Source organism: Pteropus medius, unplaced genomic scaffold (genome assembly GCF_902729225.1).
Source record: "Pteropus medius unplaced genomic scaffold, Ma_sr-lr_union100, whole genome shotgun sequence".
NCBI lineage: Eukaryota > Metazoa > Chordata > Mammalia > Chiroptera > Pteropodidae > Pteropus > Pteropus medius.
The window spans coordinates 9,589,812-9,613,175 of NW_024349224.1; the positions used below are offsets into that span (position 1 = coordinate 9,589,812).

Genomic DNA, 23,364 nt, shown 5'->3' on the forward strand with positions numbered 1-23,364 from the left:
GCCAAGCCTCTTTCTGTCCATCACGTCTCCCCAGGGGCGTGTGAGAATCCGACTGGTTCTTGGAGCATCTGACGTTATTCAACTGGTCATTCCCACTCCATGTCTTCATTTTCTCTAATATAGGGATAAATGATCTTAGAGATAACTTATTAAAATGAAGGGGAAACTTCATTGTGAAATTGTAATATTATGAAGCGAGGATGAAAAGTTTTCATCTATGTGAATGCATATGTAGAGGAGAGATTTCTTTTAGCCAAAAAATGGGCTTTCTTGGTTTGGAAGGAAAGGTGGGGACGGCAGAAAAATTCTCATGCCCCCAGCCCCTTTTATAACAGTGCAGGGTCTGGTGGGGATGGGTGCTCTCAGCCCTATTTCTTGGGTGACTCCGCTTCTAGGAGCAGAGCAGGCAGTACTGTCTGGAGTTCTTGGCGTGGTGGGATGAGGGTGTTGCTGGTGGTGTGTCCCCAGCTGTCAAAAAGGGCCAGAGGATGCATAGTCACCCTGGTGGTGGCCCTATCAAGGAAGAGCTTCCGGTTTTTAATATTTAACCCTTGTCCGGCTGTCCTCGGGGAGCGCACCAGACCATGGGTGTCATTCCCCTTTTCCTCTGTTTCCCCTAAACGCATTCACGAGGACCCTCTGTGCCCCCAGCTGAGGAGTTACTTCCTGAGGTTATACTGTCTGTGTTTTGCCTTTTCCTTCCTCCAGTACCTGTTCAATTCCCTGTACTGAATTTTCTCAGTTAGAATAACTGCTGTGGTTGCTGTTTTCCTGCATGGACCCTGGCTTCCTTCCGGAAATACACTGGGTGCCTCATTACCTTGGTGCTTTTGCACTGGCGATTTCCTCTTTCTGAAACACTCTTCCCTCAGATATCTTCCTGTCTCAATCCCTCTCTTTTTCAAGTGTTGGCTCTAATATAATTTTCTTGGGAGGTCTACCCTGAGCACCTCAGAATTTCAACCCTACCTCCTTGCAAAGAAACTAGACTCTCTATCATGGCTACCTGGTGACTTAGTGAGGCCCCAGAGAGTCCCTTGCCAGCTTTGGGGAGGTCTCCCTCACCACATTTGTCCTAGTTTGTCCTCTAGGCTCAAATGGGGAAATGGATATGGAAGATGGACCTCTGGCTCTGCCCGAACGAGTGGTGAGATGCTGGGCACTTACTTCCTCTGATGTCTCAATGTCTGGAAACCAAATGGGTACACCTGGATGATATTTTAGGCTCCTGCCAGTCTGCATTTATTCCAGGACTCTCCTCTGTCCCTAGTGACCTAGATTATGCCTTTGTCCAGTGCTACTCATAGCCAGCTTCTTTCTTAAGGTCAAGGCTGAGGAAGCACTGAGAGCTGCAGCTGGGGCAAAACGGGAACTTGTCAGCAAGTCCTGGCGTGGAGGGACTGAGGTGTCCCTGTGCAGGGTTTAAGGCATTCAGTTTAAATTTCTTCCATCTTCACCATCTCTGTTTTCATTAAGGGTTTCTTAACCTTGGGTTTGCAGAGAGAATTCACGTAGTCCTTGAACTTGTATGGGAAAATAATTCAGTCTTTATTCTCATTAACCTCTAAGTGATATTTAGGATTTTCTTCAATGATGGATGTGGGCAACAAATAAACCATGGTGGCTGTACCAAGAGATATTGAAGACATTTTTAGGTCATATCGCAGTCATTGCAGAGATCTAGAAAAGTCACCGTGCCCATTCCCCCGCTCCAAAAAAAAATTACTAGATCTTGTAATTTATTCCTATATTTTTAATGCATTTGAAAACATTGTTCAGAGACGAGCCCCACAGCTTCCCCAGCCTCTAACGGTGTCTGCACAAAATGGTAAAGAATACCGGATAGAGGTCATGTTCATTTTCTGGTGCTCGGGGATTTGGTTTCAAAGGGGTATGAGACTGACTTCCTCGTGCCGGGCGCCTGGCCACCTCAAGGGCCCCTTAGGTGGGGCTGTGACGGGGCAGGCGTGCGGCATTTCCAGGCTGCAGGGGGGCCACCGCCACGTGCTTCTCCGGCTGGGAGCGCGAGTCTGCTGCCCCGCGGCGAAGGGAGGCGAGGGCGGTGCCCGCGCTCAGGTCAGCATCCGATCTGCGTCAGCCCCGCCGCCGTCCAGCGCCGCCGCCCGGCCGCCACTCCCAGGACCCCAAAGGCATTGATGCCACACGACTCCCACTTCAAATTTTTCACCTGCACCTCCCTCCAGGCACCAGCGTGCGTGTTCCCTTACCTTGTGGCTCTTTTCATATGATCCTCCAGCCCCTGCTGGCTTCCAGCAAGGGGAAGGGGAAGATCGCTCCAGGGAGGGAGGGATACAGCCCAAGGTCACTGGGCAAAGCCAGTTACCTTTTGTTGTAACCTGGTACGTGTGCCCTCCAGGAGGCTTTCATGGGTGTGGGGACACTCGCTCAGGACAGATACAGGGGCCATGATTTTGGACTTCTAAGCGCAGACAGTACCACCCTCATGAATTTTGCCATCCCGTCATGATTTTACTATGCAGTAATTTTCTTTAATGGACTCACTTTTTACCAAAATAAATACGTATAAAAAGAAAACTTTACATCACTATCACCAAAGGAAAACCCAGTATCCCTTACCAAAAATGTAAGGTGACTGTAAATAAAAATATAACAAAGACAAAACAATTACACTGTCGTCAATAAAAATCTAGTTAGGCTTTGGTTCACTGCCAAAGGCTCTAATCTTCAGCAAGATATTAAAGACTTAGTAGCACCTGACAGAGGCATTCTCTTTGACATAACCAGACGGATGGGGTAATGTGGGTGGGGGTAGAATCAACAAGGGAATGATTTGCTTACTGTGGCATTCGATATTGTTACAGTAGACCATACCACCTTTTGGAGAGCACTGAAGGAGTAAGGCAGAATGGCTGGTGGCATCTCAGCATTCAGCAGCAGTGCCCGGAGGGACGGACCATGCAGACCAGGTCCCGGGGTAGGTGCTATGAATACTGGAGGGGTGGGTTATTCATAGGCTACACGATTGATGGGCATTTCGGAGGGCTTCTCCTTTCTCCCACATGGACTTGCAAGTCCGCATCCTGGGCTGAAGCTGGGAAGCCACTTGTGTGTTCCCCGGATGTGTGGTTGGGCTCAGGGAAGCTGCTAAAATAGATATGGTAGCAGATAGATGGGGCCTTGTAACAAGTTCACTGTGTGGTGAATATCATTCCTCAGTAGGCTCCTGCCCTGGGGCTTTATTTCATTTCATTTCAGTTGTTTAGTTTAGTTTAGTTTCAGGTATACAGTACTATGGTTAGACATTAATTTATTAAGTGATCTCCCCAATTACTCTAGCACCTGACACTATCACGACCATGACAATAATACTGACTATATACCCTATGCTATACTCTAAATCCTCGACTGTTTTTTAACTACTAATTTGTATTTCTTCATCCCTTCACCTTTTTCATCCAGCCCCCCAACCCTCCACCCCTCTGGCAATCACCAGTATGTTCTCTGTATCTGTTGGTCTGTGTTCATTTAGTTTGTTCATTTCTTTTGTTTCTTAGATTTCACATACAAGTAAAAGCAAATGGTATTTCTCTTTCTCTGTCTTATTTCACTCAGCATAATACTCTCTAGGTCCATCTATGTCATTGCAAATGGTAAGATTTCATTTTTTTTTTTAAATGATTGAGTAATATTCTGTGTTAGGATTTGGCCTTCAAGACCACCTGTTACTCCATTCAAGACTAACCTACTGGTTTTGTTAAGGGTGGAAAATTTTCAAGTGAGCCAACTAGCTAAGTCAGCTACAGGGAAGAAATATCTTTAGATACTAGAAGTTGTCCTACTTGCTTGGGTGTGGTTTAGGAGGTGTATTGTATAAGATATGAAGATGGCCAATATCTGCTTCTGTAATCCACTTACTTGTTAACCAGGGTGTGGTATTAGGTGATGTATTGTGCTACTTCTGCTTCTGTAATCTGCTTGCTTGTTCTAGGCTTTATTACTGCCTCACTCTCAAACCCCAGGGCCCATCTCCTCTAACCCTGCGTGGTAGGGTGTGCCTGAGAAAGCTCAAGGCTGCCAGGAAATTTTACTATTTGTTCTAGGCCCTCCTCAACCATCCTTTCTTAGATCATTTACCAAAATAGAGCTTAAAATTGTGAATCCTTCCTCTGTCCCTTTGAGATGTATATGTATCTCCTACAACTCAGGAGTGTCTTTCCCAAGGACCAGGAAGGCATTCCTATCAGGAAGGATAGGGCCTCTGTCTCCCAGTCTCTGTAGGAGGATAGAGTCCTAACTTCGATGACTGTCAGCTAACAGACACAGCTGGCCTAGTCAGAAGTTATACTGACCAACCCTTCCTAATTTTTTACTTGAGTCCCCATTCTCTTTCCCTCCCTTTGAAGTGCTGAGTCACATCTGTACAAATCAGAATAGAGCTCAGGTCTTTCCCCTACTGTCAGTAGTTACTGAGTAAAATCTGTTTTCAGTGATTTAACTAATGCCAAGCTTTATTTATTTTAAATACTGTGTACACCTATGTAGACAGATGTTTATGTCCATGTCCCTATGTGCCATGGCTTCTGGGTAAAATGTGTGGACAGATCTCCAGAAAGCTATCCTGAACTCTGGAAATACATCTCAAAGTCTAAATTTTATGATAGTCCATCAGAAGTTTCTCTTCGTAGGAAAAGAAGCATATATTTTGTATCTAAATCAATTTAATAACATTCTTAGAGCTCTTACTGTGTGTGTCAGACACTGTAAAGGGCTACTATATGCACAGATTTTACGCATAGTTGAGAGCTTGTCTCTGGTCAAAGTCACCACTGTACATGTATATAAACGTAGTGTTATATTTGATTGTTTAAGTCAGTGTAGTACCCACTAATAGACTTGGGACTTCATCCAACAAACAGCATTCCTAGCAGGCAGCTGTAGAGATAATTGCTCAACTGGTTGGCCTATTGTCTTTAGCACCAACTGGTTGGCCTATTGTCTTTAGCACCAATAGTAACCTGCCCCTCCTGTTTGGCCTAAGGTATGCAGCATCCCTTAGGGTTTTGCCTGATACTTTTTTGAGAAAGTAGAGGAGTTAGACAATGACTCTATGTCCGTGCTATCCAACCATCTGCTTTCATCTGTGCCAGACTCTCTCTGTCATGGATGAGCCATCCTTATTGCTATCACAGGCCATCCCCTCCATTTGTATAAAACAATATGTATTTAAGTGTTTTATTGGAACAATAACATATAGAAATGTAACATATGTAACAGTAACAGTACAGGGGAGGTAGATAGAATCAAAGTTATGTTGGAGAAAGGAAATCCTACCAAATGGTAATTGGAATCCACAGGAACAAATGAAGGGAACCAGAAATGGTAAATGAGAAGGTTAATATAGCTCCATAAATATATAAATATATACTTTCCTTTCTTATTTCAGCTTCTTCAAGATTATATAAAGTAGTAATTATAACAATGTATTGTTGGATTTGAAACACATAGATATAATACATATAACAATAATAGCACAAAAACTAGGAAGAGGGAATAAAATTGTATAGGAGTAAGTTTTACATCTTGCTAGTATTAAGTTAATATAAATCTGAAGTAGAGTCTGATAAGTTAAGATGTATATGGTAAGCCCTCGAACAGCCACTAAAAAAAAAAAATGTAAAAAATATATAGTGGAAAAAAATCACTAAGGGAAATAAAATATTACACTGGAACATATTCACTTAATGCAAAAGAAAACAGCAAAGAAGCAATAGAGGAACAAAAAAGCAATGAAATGTATAGAAAAGAAAAAAAAAACTTCATTTAATTCCCACTATATCAAGAATAACATCAAATGTGAATGGATTAAACAATTCAATGAAAAGGCAAATATTATTAAACTGGATTTTAAAAACACAGAATTCAATTATATTCTGTCTAAAAGAGCTTTATATTCAAAAATATAAATACATTGAAAGTAAAAGGATGGATTTGCAATGACCTGGATGGACCTAGAGGTTCTTATGCTGAGTAAAATAAGTCAGACAGAGAAAGATAAATACCATATGGTTTCACTTATATGCGATATCTAAGGAACAAAAAGAACAAACTAATAAAAAATAGACTCACAAATATACTGGGCAATTTGGTGATGGACAGAGGGGAGAGGGTCGGGGGACTAGGAGAATGGAATGAAGGGTTAAAGAAGCACAAATTAGTAGTCAATAGTTTGGCACAGGGATTGGGAGCACAGCAGAGGGAATGCAGTTAATATGATGGTAGGTGGAGGGCCAGGGAGGGAGGGAGCAATTGGGGGGGATCGTTTTATGAACTATATAGATGTCTAACCAATGTACTGTATACTAATTTAAATAAATAAATATTTTTTAAAAAAAGAAAGTAAAAGGATGAAATAAGATATATCCTGCAAACAGAAACCATAAAGCTGGAGTGGCTATACTAATATCAGATAAAATAGATTTTAAAACAAAAATGTTACTGGAGATAAAGAAGGACATTTTCATAATATTAAATTGATCACTCTATCAGAAAGATATAGTAATTAAAGTATATATACACCTAATAACAGAGCCCCCAAACAAATAAACAAAAACTAGAAAAATTGAAGGGAGAAATAGACAATTCAACAATAATAATTAGAGCTTTCAGTATTCCATTTTCAATAAAACTTAAAACAACTAGGCAGATCAGCAAGAAATAGAAGATTTTAACCACATTATAAACTAACTAGACTTAACAGATATATCTAGAACGCTTCACTCAACTCAGCTGAGTATATATTTTTTCAAGTGCATATGGAATATTCTCCAGAACAGACCACATGCCAAGCCATAAAAAAAGCCCTCAATAAATTCAAAATGTTCAAAATCATTCAAAGTTTGTTCTCTAATCACAATGGGCTCAAATCAGAAATTAATAACAAGAAGAAATTTGGGAAATTCACAAATATGTAAAAGTTAAACAACACACTGCTAAATAACTAATAGAGCAGTGAAAAAAATCACAAGGGAAATTAGAAAATATTTTGAAATGAATGAAAATGAAGATACAACATCCCCAAATTTATGGGATGTAGTGAAAGCAACAGTGCCTGAAGGGAAAATTATAGCAATTAGTACTTATATTTAAAAAGAAGAAAGATCTCAAATCAATAACTTTACACCTTAATAAACTACAAAAATAAGAGCAAACTAAACCCGAAACAAGCAGAAGGAAGAAAATAGTAAGAACTGGAGTGAAAATTAATGAAACAGAGAGTTTAAAAACAATCGATAAAATCAATGAAACCAAAAGTTAGTTCTTTGAAAAAGTCAACAAAATAGGCAAACCTCTTAGACTTGGGTGGGGGTGGGGAGAGGGGAAGAGGGAAAGGGAGAGGGAGAGAATGCACAAGAGCGTGAGTGCTGGCTCCACCTCAAATTACAAGAATTTGTAATGAAAGAGAGAACGTTACTATGACCTTACAGAAATGAAAATGATTATACAGGAATACTATGAACAATTGATGCCAACAAATTAGATAACTTATATGAAATGGACACATTCCTAGAAAGACACAAACTACTAAAACTGACTGAAGGAGGAGAAGAAAATCTGAATTGACCTATAACAGGTAAAGAGACTGAATACTAATTTTAAAAACCACTGACAAAAGCCCAGGCCCAGATTTAGTGGTAAATTCTACCCAACATTTAGAGAAGAATTTATACCAATTCTTTGCAATTCATCCAAAAATAGAAGATGAAGGAACACTTCCCAACTCATATGAGGCCTATATAACCCTGATAACCAACCAAAGACATCAAAAGAAAACCACAGACCAATATCTCTTATGAATGTACAAACAAAACCTGAACAGAATACTAGCAAAACAAATCTAGCAGCATATAAAAAAAGATTATGACATGACCAAGTAGGATTAATCCTAGGAATGCAAGGTTCATTTGATATTTGAAAATCAATAATGTGATACGCTACATCAATTGAATAAAGAGAAAAAAAACTACGCAAACATTCAATAAATGCAGAATAAGACTTTGACAAAATTCATCCCTTTCATGATAAAGATATTCAGTAAACTAGGATTGGAAGGGAATTTCTTCAACCTGATAAAGGACATCTATGAAAAACCCATTTTACTTTATACTAACATTATACTTAATACATTATACTTAAAGCAAGACTAAATGCTTTACCCTTAAGATTAGGAAAAAGACAAGGATGTCTGTTCTCACCACTTTTATTCAACATTGTATTGTAGGTTTTAATTAGGGGCAGTTAGGCAAGTAATGAAAATAAAAGGCATCCAGATTGTAAAGGAAGAAATATAACTATTTGCAGATGATGATTTTGTATATAGAAAATCTTAAGGAATCCACTTTAAAAACTATTAGAACTAATGCATAAGTTCCACAAGGCTGTGCAACATAAGATCGATATACAAAAGTCAATTGTATTTCTATATCCTAGCAATGAAGAATCTGAAAATAAAATTAAGAAAACAATTCTATTTAAAATACTTTGGAATAAATATAACAAAATGTGCAGAATTTATATTTTTAAAACGACAAAATATTGTCAAAAGAAATTAAAGACCTAAAAAATGGAAAACATCCCTTGTTCATGGATCACAAGACTTAATATTGTTAAGATGGCAATACTCCTAGTTATGGACCGAATGTTTGTAGTCTCCCCTAACCCCCACCCTAATCCATGTCTCAAAGCTCTAACCTTTAATGTAAAGGCTTTGAGATAAGGCTTTTGGGAGGTAATTAGAGTTAGATGAGGTCATGAGCGCAGGGCCACGGTCTGACAGTATTAGTGCCCTTATATGAACAGACAACAAAGATCTTGTTCTCTCTCTCTCCATGAACACACAAAGAAGTCATGTGAGCACACAGAGATAGATGGTAGCCTCCTACAAAGTAGGAGAAGAGGTTTCAGAATGAAACCCACCTTGTCAGCACTTTGCTCTTGGACTTCCCAGCCTCCAGAACTGTGAGAAATAAATTTCCTGTTTTTAAGCCTCATAGTCTATGATATTTTGTTATGGCAGCCTGTGCAGACTACTACACTCCCCAAAATGATCTGCAGATTCAATGCAATCCCTATTAAAATCCCAGCTGACTTCTTGGAAGAAGTTGAAAAGTCGATCCTAAAATTTTTCTGGAAACTCAAGGGACCCAGAATAATGAAACTAGTCATGAAAAAAGAACGAAGTAGGAAGACTAACACCTTCAAAACTGACTACAGAGCTACATAATTCAAGATAGTAAGGTACTGGTGTAAGGATAGACCTGTAAATCAATGGAATACAATTGAGAGTCCAGAAACAAATCCTCACATTTATGGCAAATTGATTTTTGACAAGGAGTCAATACATTCAGTGGAGGAAAGGAATATTCTTTTCAGCAAATGGTTCTGGAAAACATGCAAAAGAATGAAGTTTGATCTCTACCTCACATCATAAAAAATTATTAACTCAAAATGAATCAAATACCTAATTGTGAAAAATAAAATTATAAAACTCTTAGGAAAAAAAAAACATAAGTGTATATCTTTTTGATCTTGGACTAGGCAATTTTCCTTATCTGTGACACCAAATGCTCAAGCAACAAAAGAAAAAAATAGATAAATTAGACATCATGGAAATGAAAAACTTTTATGCCTCACAGGACATCACTAAGGAAGTGAAAAGACAACTCACAGAATAAGATAAAATTTTTGCAGATCATATATCTGACAAAGGGCTTGCATCCGGAATATATAAAGAACACTTACAACTTAATAATAAAAAGAGAAATAGTCCCATCTAAAAATAAGCAAAGGATCTGAATAGACATTTCTCCAAAGAAAATATACAAATGGCCAATAAGCATATGAAAAGATACTCAGCATCATCCGCCATCAAGGAAATGCAGATCAAAACTAAGATGGCTATAATTAAAAAACAGACAAAACAGCTAATAACAGGTGTTGGTGGGATGTAGAGAAACTAGAACTCTCATACACTTCTAATGGGAATGTAAAATAGTGCAGCCACGTTGGAAAACTGTGTGACAGTTCCTCAAAATGTTAAATATACAATTACCCACTCCTAGGTACATACCCAAGAGAGATGAAAACATATGTCCACACAAAAACTTGTACACAAATGTTCATAGCAGCATTATTTATAATAGCCGAAAAGGCTAAACAACTTAAAGGTCTATCAACTACTGAGTGGATAAAGTCCTTTCATTCCTACTTTGATGAAAGGATATGATTGAGTGATAGAAATAGATATTGGTCAACAGATAAATGGATAAACAAAATGTAGTATATTTATACAATGGAATATTATTCAGCCTTAAAAAGGAAAGAAATTCTCACATCTACAACATGGATGAAACTTGAGGACATTATGCTAAATGAAGTAAGCCAGTCATAAAAAGACAAATACTGTATTATTCCACTTATTGGATGTACTTAAGATAGTCAAAATTATAGAGACAGAAAATATAATGGTGGTTGCCAGGGGATGGGGGCAGGAAGGAATGGGAAGTTATTGTTAATATTTACAGAGTTTCTGTTTTGCAAGATAAAAAGAGTTACAAAGATGGATGATGGTGATGGTTACAATATGAATGTATTTGATATCAATGACCTGCACACTTTAAAATGGTTAAGATGGTAAAATTTATGTTATGTGCATTATACCATAATAAAAATTGGGGAAGAAATAGATATTGGATTTTGTCAAATGCTTTTTCTGCATTTATTGAGATAATCGTATGGTTTTGCATTTTTTAGTTTGTTAATGTGGTGGTATTATGACTGAGTTTTTAACATTAAACCAAGCTTGAATTTCTGATAGATCCCACTTTGTCATGATGTGTTATCTTTTTAATATATTATTGTGTTCAATTTGTTTAAGTATTGTTAAGAATTTTTGCAATGATGTTGATGAGTGATGCAGGCTTGTAATTTTATTTTCTTGTGATTTTTAAATCTGGTTTTTATATCAGAGAAATGTTGGCCTCAAAGTATGAGTTAATTTATTCCCTCCTCTTCAATTTTTGGAAGAGTTTATATAATATTGATATTATTTCTTTCTTAAATATTTAGTAAAATGATCAGTGAAACTAATGTTTGATATAATTAACCAGAGAAGCCATTTGGGTCTAAAATTTCCTTTGTAAGAGAGTTTTAAACTATAAATTCACTTTTGTTAATAGTTATAAGACTATTTGGGTGATCTATTTCTCCTCGAATGAGTTTTAGTAGTTTGTCTTTTAAGGAATTAGTCCATTTCATCTCAATTTTTCAATTTATTAGAGAAAAAATTGTTTATATACACTGCTTAACTTTTTAATAGCTGTAGAATTTGTATTGATCTCACTTCTCTCATTCCTGATATCAGTAACTTATGTTCCCTTTCTTTTTCTTTCTTACCAGTCTGGCTGGAGATTTAATAATTTTAATGATCTTTCCAAAGAATCAGCTTTGGTTTTATTTATTTATTCCATCTCGAATGGAAGAGGAAGTCTCCACATCACCCTGATTTAATTCTGATTGGTGTTTTTCACTACCTGACTTCCTGTCTATTTTCTAATTTATTTAACTACCTCCCCCAAGAATATAAGCTCCTTAAGAGATAGTTTACCTGTTTCCTTCATAACTACATTCACATCCCCTAGAACAGTGATCCCCAACCCCCGGACTTGTGGGTTGTCTGTGGCTTGTTAGGAACCGGGCCGCACAGCAGGAGGTGAGCGGCAGGCCAGCGAGCGAGCTTCATCTGTATTTGCAACCGCTCCCCAGCGCTAGCATCACCGCCTCAGCTCCACCTCAGATCATCAGGCATTAGATTCTCATAGGAGCACCAGTCCCTGGTGCCACAAAAGTTCAGGACCACTGCCCCAGAATATCCCAAATTTCTCCAGAAATTTTCATAACCTGGTGTTGAGTGATGAGCTAAACATTTGACTGTATTTTTTAAAAGAAAAATTCTCCTCAGGTGATTTGCTGTGTCACTCTTCTGCTAGAGAGAGTCATTGGCAGAATATCTACTGTCTGGTAGGGAGGATGACTCATAAACAGATACAACAAATACTAATGGGGGGAATCAGGGTAGATGTTTGAGCTGGACCCTGAAAGACAAAATATCAATTCATGGAAAGGGAATAGCTGCTATCCCCAAAGAGGGCACTACAACAAATGAGCAAAACTTCAGAGGCAAGAAAAGATGGTGTGACACCATATTATAGTTATTACAATACTACTGACTGTTCCCCATGTTATACTCTATATACCCAGGACTATTTTGCAACTACCAATTTGTACCTCTTAATCCATTCCCCTCTTCGCCTATCCCCCACCTCCCAATCTGACAACTATCAAAATGCTCTCTGTGTTTATGAGCTTGTTTCTGTTGTTTGTTTATTTATCCTATTCTCTAGATTCCACATATGATCATGTGATATTTGTCTTTCTATATCCAACTTACTCAGCATAACACCTTCTAGGTCCATCCATGTTGTTGCAGCTGGCAAGATTTCATTCTTTTTTCGTAGCTGAGTAATATTCCGTTGTACATATATACCACCAATTTCTTATCCATTCATCCATTGATGGACACTGAGGATGCCTCCATATCTTGGCTGCTGTAAATACTGCTGCAATGAACATATGGATTCACATGTCCCTTCAAAGTAATGTTTTGGATTTCTTCAGCTAAATACCTAGAAGTGGGATAACTGGGTCCTTCTTTGTCTCTTGTTATAGCCTTTGTTTTCAAGTCTATTTTGTCTGGTATAAGCATAGCTACCTCAGCTTTTTTTTGTTTCTATTTTTAAGAAACATCTTTTTTCATCCTTCAACTTTTAGACTGTGTGTGTTTTTCAATCTGAAGTCTCTTGTAATCAGCATAGATAAGGGTCTTGTTTTCTTATCCATTCAGCCACCCTATCTTTTGATTGAAATATTTAATCTAATTACATTTAAAGTAATTGTTGCTAGATATGTAGTTATTGTCATTTTATTATTTATCTTTTTTATCTTTTTTTCCCTTTTTCTTTCTTAAGGAAGTCCCTCTAACATTTCCTGTAATACTGGCTTGGTGATGATGAACTCCTTTAGCTTTTTCTTGTCTGGGGAGCTCTTTATCTGTCCTTCAATTCTAAATGTTGGTTTTACTGGGTAGAGTGATCTTGGTTGTAGGCCCTTACTTTTCATCGCTTTGATTTTTTGTGCCAATTCCTTCTGGACTGCAAAGTTTCTGTTGAGAAATCAGCTGACAGTCTTATGGGAGCTCCCTTGCAGGTAACTAACTGCTTTTCTCTTGCTGCTTTTAAGATTCTCTTTGTCTTTAACCTTTGGCATTTTAATTGTGATGTGTCTTGATGTGGGCCTCTTTGGGTTCATTTTGTTTGAGACTCTTTGCTTCTTGGTCTTGTATGTTTTCTTCACCAGGTTAGGGAGGTTTTCGGTCATTATTTCTTGAAATAGGTTTTCAATTCCTTGCTCTATTTCTTCTCATTCTGCTATCCCTATGATGTAAATGTTAGTACACTTGATATTGTCCCAGAGGCCCCTTAAACTATCCTCATTTTTTGGATCCTTTTTTCTTGTTGCTGTTCTGATTGGGTGTTTTCTGCTACCTTATCTTCTACGTTGCTGATTCAGTCCTCTGCTTCATCTAATCTACTGTTGATTCCTTCTAAGGTATGCTTTCTTTCAGTTATTGTAGTCTTCATTTCTGACTGTTTTTTTTTTAATTAAGTTTATTGGGGTAACATTGGTTAAAACAATTATATAATTTTCAGGTGTACATTATAATTTGACATCTATATATTCTATTGTGTGATTACCACTCAAAGTCCAGTTTCCTTCAGCTACTGTATATTTGATCCCCTTTACCCACTTCACTCTCTCCCTACCCCTCTGTATCTGACCCCCTTTGCCCTACCTTTCCCCTCCTCCCCATCCCCTACCCTCTGGCAACCACTAGTCCATTGTCCATGTCTCTGAGTCTCTGTTTGTCCTGTTCATTTGTTGCTTTTAGGTTTATATCCCATGTATAAGTGATATCATGTGATTTTCTGCTTTTTCAGTATGGCTTATTTCACTTAGCACGATTATCTTGAGGTCCATACATGTCATCGCAAATGGCAGTATTTCATCTCTTCTTATGGCTGAGTAATATTCCATTGTATATATGTGCCACAGCTTCTTTAGCCAATCATCTATGGTAGGACACTTCAATTGCTTCCATGTCCTGGCCCCTGTGAATGATGCTGCTATGAACATTGGTGTGCAAATATCTTTTCAGATATGGGTTTTCAAGTCTTTAGGGTAAATACCCAGTAGTGGGATTGCTGGATCATATTCTTAGTTTTTTGAGGAACTTCTATACTGTTTTCCATAGTGGCTGTACCAATTTGCATCTGACTAGTTCTTTTTTATGTTTTCTATCACCACTTATGTTTTCTATCTCTTTGTTTAAGTTCTCACTGAGTTCATCTACCCTTTCCCTAAGTTCATTGAGCATCCTCATAACAAATGCTTTGAATTCTGCAACTGGTAGGTTGCTCGTCTCCATTTTGTTTAATTTTTTTTCTGGAGCTTTGTTCTGTTCTTTCATTTGGGACATGTTTCTTCATCTCCCCATTTTTGCTGCCTACTTGTGTTTATTTCTATGTACTATGTAGGGCTGTTATGTCTCCTGGTCTTGATAGAGTGGTCTTATGTAGTAAATGCGCTGTGAGTCCCAGTGTCATGTCTTTCTTGGTCACCTGAGCCAGGTGTTCCAGGTATGTACCTTGTTTGGGTTTTGTGTGCACTCCTGTTGCAATTGAGCCTTGGTTGCTGTTTGCTCATCAATGAGAGGGATTGACCCTTGGGCTGATTGGTTGTGCTGACTGGCTGTAGCCGGTGGCTGACCCTACAGAGCAGGATTCGCTTTAGCAGGGCTGTGGTGACTTCCTTGCCTGCCCCTTGGGTATATTGTCCTCAGATATGACCGCGGGCGGTGGTGGTCCAGTTCAGACCGAAGCCGGCCACTGGGAGTGCAGGCTGGGGCCTCCTGGGAGGGGGCCTTGCTGCAGGCTAAGTTCAGCTACAGCTTGCACCCTGCTCCGAGTTACCTGGCATGAGCTACCAAGCAATCTGCGGATGGCCACCTCCCATACTGGACTTAGAAGTGCCTAAGAGGCCAAGCTGTAAGCTGAGGCCAGCTGCTACTAATGCTGGGCTTGGGGGTGCTCAGCAAGAAGTATGGGGCATGTGGAGGCTGGATGCTTCTTGTTTAGGTTTTGTGAACCTTCAAGGGATTTTAAGAAAGTCTGCAGCATGAGCCAAGTCAGGCCATTTGTGTGGAAAATCCACTGGAAGTGGCTTGTGTGGGCTCTCATGTTGGGAGGGGCGGGGTCTCAGGGAATCTCTGGGGCAGGGCGACTGGTGTGAGCTACATTGCCAGCGACTCAGATATGGCGGCTGCCTGGGTCTGTGTGCTCGGTGAGGGGAAGGCTCAACAAAGGAACAATGGCCTCTGCCAGCACTTCTTTCCCAGAGAAAGCCGCCCCTTCAGCTCTCGTCTTGAAGCTAGACAACTCAGTTCCTCCGCAGCCAAGATATTTCTCCCAATTCTCAACCACCACACATGAGTGTGGCACCAGCTCATTTCACATCTCTGCCCCTTCTGCCAGGATCAACGTGGTTTCTTCTGTGTACCCAATTGTAGGACTTCTGTTCAGGCCAACTCCAGGTGACTCCCAATGATGGCTATTCTGTAGTTTAGTTGTAGCTTTGATGTGGTTGCGAGAAGAGGCAAGCACAGTGTTTGCCTACTCTGCTGTCTTGACTGGAAGTCACCAATAACATCTTGATGCGTATTCTTCCAACTTTCTCAAATAGATGCTCAGCCAAACCAGGCAGCTCTTCCACACTTCACTAATATGTTTGCTTCCTACTCTCCAAATCGATGCACATAATTTTAATTTTCTCTAGTCATTAACTAGTTACCCCAACACTCACTATTGAATGAAATAATGTGAGGTCCCATGGTCCAGATTAGTGATGTAAGAATCTATACCCGGATGGTGAAGGTGGAGTTAAGATGAGAGACATCTTAGAGGTAGAATAGACACAATTCAGCACAATTGGGGAGTGTAGGAGAGGAGAAATAAAAAGGGATCCTGAGGTTTCTTGCTGTGTATTTAAAGTTTTATGATGTCAGTGCAGGTACAGGAGCAGCTGGTTTTATGGGCAAGATAATAGGTTTGCGTTTGGCATGTTGGGCATCTTGGAGGCTCTCCAAGGTGATGGTGGTCAGAATTACCTCTCTGGACTGGAGAGAGGGTTGAAGATGGAGCTATGAACTTGGGATTCAACAACTAGAGATGGTTATTGAGGTCGAGGAAGTGGATACAGTCACCAAGGGAAAGAATACGGGGGAAGAATTGAGACAGGAGCCAGCTTGTGAAATACTCCTCCTCAGAAGTAGTCAGAAAAAGAAAATATGCCAAAGATGGGAAAAAAAGAAGGTGCTGGCAAAGAGGCTGACAAAGAATCAAGAGTGTGAGTGTCAGGGGAGGGGCCAGAATCCGCAAGGAGATTGTGTTCAAAAGCCAAGAGCGAGAGCAGAACAAGGGCTGCCATGATTAAGATGCCAGTGGACACACTTGCATCAACACCCTGGGGCCCACGCTGGTCTGTAGGAAGTGAGAGACTAGAGAGGCCTCACCTCTCTAAAAGGCCCCAAGACTCCATGGCTCTGGGTTCCCTTGCTCCCTTTCCATCTTTGATCTGGGGGGAGGGGTGAGCATAGGAACATGGAGGTAGATGGGATGGATGGTACTATCATCTGGTGGACAAGGAGGAAAACTCCAGCCTCACACATCAGGTGTGTCCCAGTAAGTGTGTAGATGTCACAAAAGATTGGATGGGGACCCTGACCCCCAAGCAGATACCCTGGGATTGTTAGAGGAACATATACCAATCCCAGCAATTCCTTTTCTTTTCTTTTTCTTGGGCGAGGCAACCCTTGGTTGACCTCACAGATGGCAAGGACCTTGTCAGCTTACAATACCTTATTTTTTAAAACTTTTTTATGCCTACAGCACCTGGTCTTCCTAGGCGGTCTCCTATCCAAGTACTAACCAGGCCCGACCCTGCTTAGCTTCCAAGATCAGACAGGATCGGGCTTGATCAGGGTAGCATGGCTGTAAACCCAGCAATCCCTTGTCTAAGTCACCTTAGCACCCACTGCCTGAGAGCCCTTCTTTTTAATTCCACTTAACTATTATTTCTTAATGTTTGTATTCCCTCTGCTCTTCTGCATGCAGCACCATAGCAGTTTTGACAGTTTTTAAAAATGAGTCGCTTCACAAATACTCTCTAGCTTTACATGTTCTTTTACCCCCTTGGAGGGGGACATATAGATGATATCTTCCCTTTCCTTGGTGTCCTCGCTCAGGAAAGAGTGGACACTTGGCCAAGATGGAGGCAATGAAAGTCACCCTCTGCACACTGCAGCTTGGTCTAGCATTGAGCATTAAGGAGTATCTCAATAACCCCAATTCCTCATGCTCATCCTACCTATCTAGATACACTTTGCCCAGCAGATTTATTTAGATATTATTCCACTCACCTATGAATAACTCAAGCCCAATGGTAGCAAGGCCAAATTATGACTCAGAACCCCAAAGCAAGTTATTAGTTATTGGCCCTTTTATTCTGATCGTTTTATCTGAGATGGCCAAGCTTAGACTAATAGATTCAATTGTGAACAGGTTGTCTCCACCAGACCTGGCATTGGGTGATAAGCTGACATTGAGAAAGGACTGGGGCTGGAGACACCTGTCTCTCCCTCTCTGAGGCCAGAACAGGTGAACCTGCCCATAACCATAACCATCATCCTGATCATAAACATAACATTTCACCACCAGCAACTCCCACTACACACATGCATGGGGCAAAGTAGCTCACAAGGTGCTTTTTTATGTGCTCTCATTTGGGTTATGCAATAGCCCTTTAGGCGGCCAGGCCAGGATTGAAGCTGAATATTCATAGCAGCACTATTCAAAATAGTCAAAAGATGGAAACAGCTGATGAAGGAACAGAGAAAGCGTGGCGTATCCACACAACAGAATGTTATTCAGCCTCAAAAAGGAATAAGATACTGATAAATGCTACAACACGGGGGAACCCAAAAAAGTTCTGCTAACTAAAAGAAAAACACAAAGATTCTGTTTATAGTAAATATTCAGTATAAGCCAATCTATAGAGACAGAGCAGATTACCGGTTGCCAGGGGCTAGGGTGGGGGTGGGGCAGAAGGAAATGGGGTGTGACCACTAATGGGTATGGGGTTTCCTTTTGGGGTGATGAAAATATTTTGGTAGAGATGATGGTTACACAACGTCGTGAATGTACTAAATGCCACTAAGTTGTACATGTCAAAATGGTTAAAATGATGAATTTTACATTATGTGAACATAACAAAAACAAACTCATAGATACAGACAACAGAATGGTGGTTACCAGAATGGAAGGGGCTTGAGGGGAGGGTGAACTGGGTAAAAGGGGCCAAATTCGGTGGTGAGTAATAGAGTATGCAGATATCGAATTATAATGTTGTACACCTGAAAGTTAGATGTTACTAACCAATGTTAGTAACCACGATAAAAACCTCAAACAAAATCAAAAACAAAAAAAGCCCAAAACTAGATGCCGGGGATATTTATTCTTTTTAAATATTGAACCATGTGAATGCATTACCTATTCATGTTACTTAATTAAACTGAAGAAAAATCTATAAAAAAATAATAAACCAGTGTTCATTAGCTTAAGAAACTTGCTAAGGTCACCAGGGTCAATATTAGAACCCACAGTAGATTCAGGGCTTCTGACTCAAAAACCAGTGCTTCCACCTCTGGTAACCACAAATCTGATCTCTTTTTCCATGAGTTTGAGTGGTTGTTGTTGTTGTTGTTTTGTTTTGTTTTAGAGTCCACATATATAAGCGAGATTATACAAACACCTTAAACTCATGCAGAGCTGTATGTCAATTATATTTCAATAAAAAAAAAACCCCAAAGCTTCATCACACACAACTCTGCCTTTAAGCAAACCAACCAGTCAACAAACAACCCCTCCACAAAAAAACAATAAACCTAGGGTTTCTCACGTAGTGAATGAGGTACATATTCAATAACATGTGGAAGAAAAAGATATGCATTACCTTCAGATTTCCTAAATAGGCAAAATGTTTAGTGTTCACAAGAGTGCTTAAAATGTGTTTGTATATGTGTGTATTTTGTGTGTGCATGTATGCTTGAGGCAAGTTTGTGTTTATATTTACTGGCATAATTATTAGTAAATATTTGTCGATTTTCTACTGTGTATTAAGTGCTAGAGATTCAAACTAACATGAGAAACATTTTCTGCCCTCACTCACTTCCAGTCCAGTTAGGAAACAAGGGTAACAGGATAGGGTACTGTATGTTGAGGGCAGTGTGAGTATTATAGGTGGTCAAGGAATCAGAAAATTCTATGGAGAGGTAACCCTTGAATCTAGGGAGCAGGCCTGCCAGGCAGAGAGCTATAAGGACATTTCCATTTGAAGGAGAGAGAGGTGAGTTTGAAGAGGTAGTTAAGGTCTGCATCCCAGGTTCAATTTGGATCTCAAGTTTTTACAAGAGAGAACCTCCGACTGTTCCTGAACAGGGTGTGACATGTACGAAGTTGAATTTCAGTTCTTCAGTGGTGTTGAAGATGGATTTAAAGAAGTGGAGCTTGAAGGAAGAGACTGTTAGGCCACTGCACTAGTCTAGGCATGAGCAGAACATCTGAATTAGAGAGTGGAGTCTAATTTCAACAAATATTTATTGAGCACCTACTGTGTGTCAAAAGCTCTGTTAGCCTTACCAGATGTCAAGATTTATTATAAAGCCATGATGATAAAAAACAATGTGGTATTGGCAAAGGGAAAGCCAAATCCATTATTCACAACAGTATAGAAGATGCCCCAAACTCATATAACTACATTAAAATGGCCAAATTTTACTGTATGTAAATTATATCTCCATAAAAGAATAAAATAACCTTATTTTGGGGGGTCTATTTCTGGACTCCGTTTTGTTCCATTTATCTCTTAACTGGTTCTTATGTGAAGGCTACACTGTCTTAAATATGTAATTGTATATTATTAAGTCATGAAATGAGGAAGTATATAAGTCCTACAACTTTGTTCTCAATGTTGCTTTTATATTCTAGGTCCTTTACATTTCCATATAAATTTAAGAAGCTGTTCATCAATTTTTTTCTTTTTTTCTTTTTGGTAAGAACATTTAAGTTCTACTCTCTTAGCAAATTTCAATTATATACTAGTTTATAAATTAAAAAAAAACAACAACAAACCTAGTGGACTTATGATGGGGATTGTTGAATCTTTAGATCAATCGGAGGATTTCAGGTCTTAAACTTGTTATATCCATGAACTCCATTTATTTAGATATTTAATCTCTCTCAGCAGCATTCTGTAGTTTTCAGTTAGATGTCTTGGAGGTTTTTTTTTTGTCAAATTTATTTTCACGTATTTTATGGGGTTTTTTTTGTTGTTGTTTTTGTTTTTTTAAGCCTACAGCACCTGGTCTTCCTAGGTGGTCTCCCAGCCAAGTACTAACCAGGCCCAACCCTGCTTAGCTTCTGAAATCAGACAGGATCAGGCATGTTCAGGGTGGCATGGCTGTAGACCCATATTTTATGCTTTTTGACATAAATGGGAGTCTTAAAATTTAATTCCCCAATTGTTTGCTGCTCGTAATTAAAACACAATTGATTTTGTATTTTGACTTTGGATCCTGTGAACTTGCTACATTCATTTATTCTAGTTGCTCTGCAAATAATTTGGGGTTTTCTATGTAAACAATCATGTTATCGGCAAGTAGAGAATTTTTTAAGCCATTGTTTCTGCTCTTTATGCCTTTCATTTCTTTTGTTGGCCTTATATTATTGGCTAGGACTTCGAATTCAATGTTAAGTATAAGTAATGAAAGTGGGGAGCCTTGCCTTGTTCCAAGACTTAGGGTTAAGGATTTTCATACATCTTTCATGGGGATGTAAAATAGTACAACCACTTAGAAGTTAATTTACATTTTATCTTATAAACGTGGACATTTGCATACTCCATGACTGCAACTCTATTCCTAGGTATATGGACTATATAAACTCTCACTTATATGTACAAGAATGCTTATAATAGAAAAAAAAGAAACAACTCAAATTCCTACCTATAAGTAAAGGAAAATGGGTAAATAAATTCATATAGTGGAATATGACACTGCAGTGAAAACCGATGAACTACACTGACCCTCAGCGACATGGATAAATCTTAGGACACTATTGAATAAAACGTGCAATGCCACATAAAGTAAAATACAATATTATATGATTTTCAAAAAACTAAAAAACAAGCTAATCAAAACAGTGTATTATATAGACATACATGTAGATGTGATAAATATATTAAAAATAAAAGCAAAGGAAGAAAAAGCCCAAAAGTCAGGACAGTGATTACCTCTTGGGAGGAAGTCGAGAGGTGGGAGGTTTGCGGTACAGGAGTAGGTGCAAGTGTTTGGTAATGTCCTAGCTTTTGGGCTGGGAGGCAAATTCATTGAGTTAATTATACTATTTTTGCTTTAAAATTTACATATACTCTTTTGGTTGCACTAAAAATATTTTTAAAGACTAAAGAATTAAAAATAACAAAATAATTGTTAGCATACCATACACATTGTTCTTGTTGCTTTCCACTTACAATGTACTGGAGATATATTGTTCTCTATCAATACACATAGACCTATCTCATTCTTTCTAATGGCTACATAGTTTATTTAATCAGTCCTCCCTAATGATAAATATTTGGGTTGTTTCTAGTCTATGAAAAATGTGACAAGGTTATTATGCATACATCTTTATATAGTATCTTTAGGATCAAATTTCTAGAAGTGGAATTACTGTGGCAAGAAACGTGTTACAATTCTGAACGGGTGGCTAAATCACTTGTTTCAACGTCAGACAATAGGAGTTTAAGGTGATGGCAAGAAATCAAAATGAGGGTGTCGCACAGATATCGTCAGTAGAAAGAAACCGAGAACACCTATGAGTCTGTGTTTGACAGCTTTTGCACATACAAGATATTTGGAACAGTAGGTATGGAAGTGGAGTGAAGGTGACTATGTATTTGCCACTTGAGAAATGCAACATTAGTGTCCTAAGGCCTCTGGGCCTGTTGGGCAGCAGTTCCATAACAGATCCATAGACTCAACCCACCTCTTGCCAACTCTCTGAAGGTGAGCCAGGTGAGAGGCCTAGAAGGGAGAGAAGGAAGAGACAATTCCTGACCTTGGGCACGTCCATTGTTGGGTGGCTCCTGACGCATCTGGGCCAGGCTTCCCCCACAGTGCTGGCTCGGCATAGATGCCAACCTCAGAAGAGCATAAACCAAGATGACCCTGAAAATACCTTTTCCTGAGTGAGACTGAGCCCAGCTAGATGGCGTAGCCTCAGTCCCAGGATCCTTAAAGTACAAATCATGAATTCAAGTGAGGTTCTCCAATCGCTGGGCAAGTAAAATTGTGTGCAGCTCTTCCCTCTTATAAACCAAACTGGATGAGTACACTCAGTCTTCCTTTCCCTCTAGCATGACCATCTGGCTTTACTCTCTTAGGTCCCTAGTTCCCTTTCAATAATGGAAACAGGATTCTCCATTCTTCCCTCAGGGTCCTCCCTGCAGGGCGAAACCAGGGTAACGCAAGTGAGGCAGTCACTCTGGGTGAAAAACTTAAGGGCACGCCAAAAAACTCAGTAATCAAGATAAAATTTTTTTTAAGCTTTAAAGAATATTTACAGACAGTTGTAGGATCTATGAGCCTAACAAATAGGAAGCAAAACTTGCAACATCCTGAACAATGAATTACCGCTCTCTGAAACACAGAGGAGGAGCTTCACAAATGGCTGGCTCTAAAATAAAGAATATTTGAATGCAGTATTTTAGAAATTTAAAATTAATGCAAAAAAAATCAAATTATGAACAAACTATCAAAACTTTAAAAATTAAAGACAAGATCCCATCCTTCATTTTCATCATATTGTTTCACTCATCTCACTAGCCCTGGTTTCAGTAAAACTTTATTTACAGAAGCAGGTGGCCAGCCTGCAGGCTGTGGTTTGCCGATATGACTTTTTTAAAAAGAAATTATTATATATTTTTATTGTAGTAAAAATATACATAATATAAAATTTACCATTTTAACCATTAAAATTTTACAGTTCTATGACATGAAGTATATTCACATCGTTGTGCACCGATATGCTTTTTTAA

At 39.1% G+C, this 23,364-nt stretch overlaps 1 non-coding gene and 1 pseudogene across 1 annotated transcript; both read right to left on the reverse strand.

The window, feature by feature from the left end:
* Positions 1-17,090: 17,090 nt before the first annotated feature.
* LOC120617470 (uncharacterized) lies at positions 17,091-17,209 on the reverse strand (annotated as a pseudogene).
* Positions 17,210-20,616: 3,407 nt separating this feature from the next.
* On the reverse strand, positions 20,617-20,735 carry LOC120617473 (5S ribosomal RNA). The gene has a single exon (XR_005656925.1). It is a non-coding gene; the product is annotated as a 5S ribosomal RNA (ribosomal RNA).
* Positions 20,736-23,364: the final 2,629 nt, after the last annotated feature.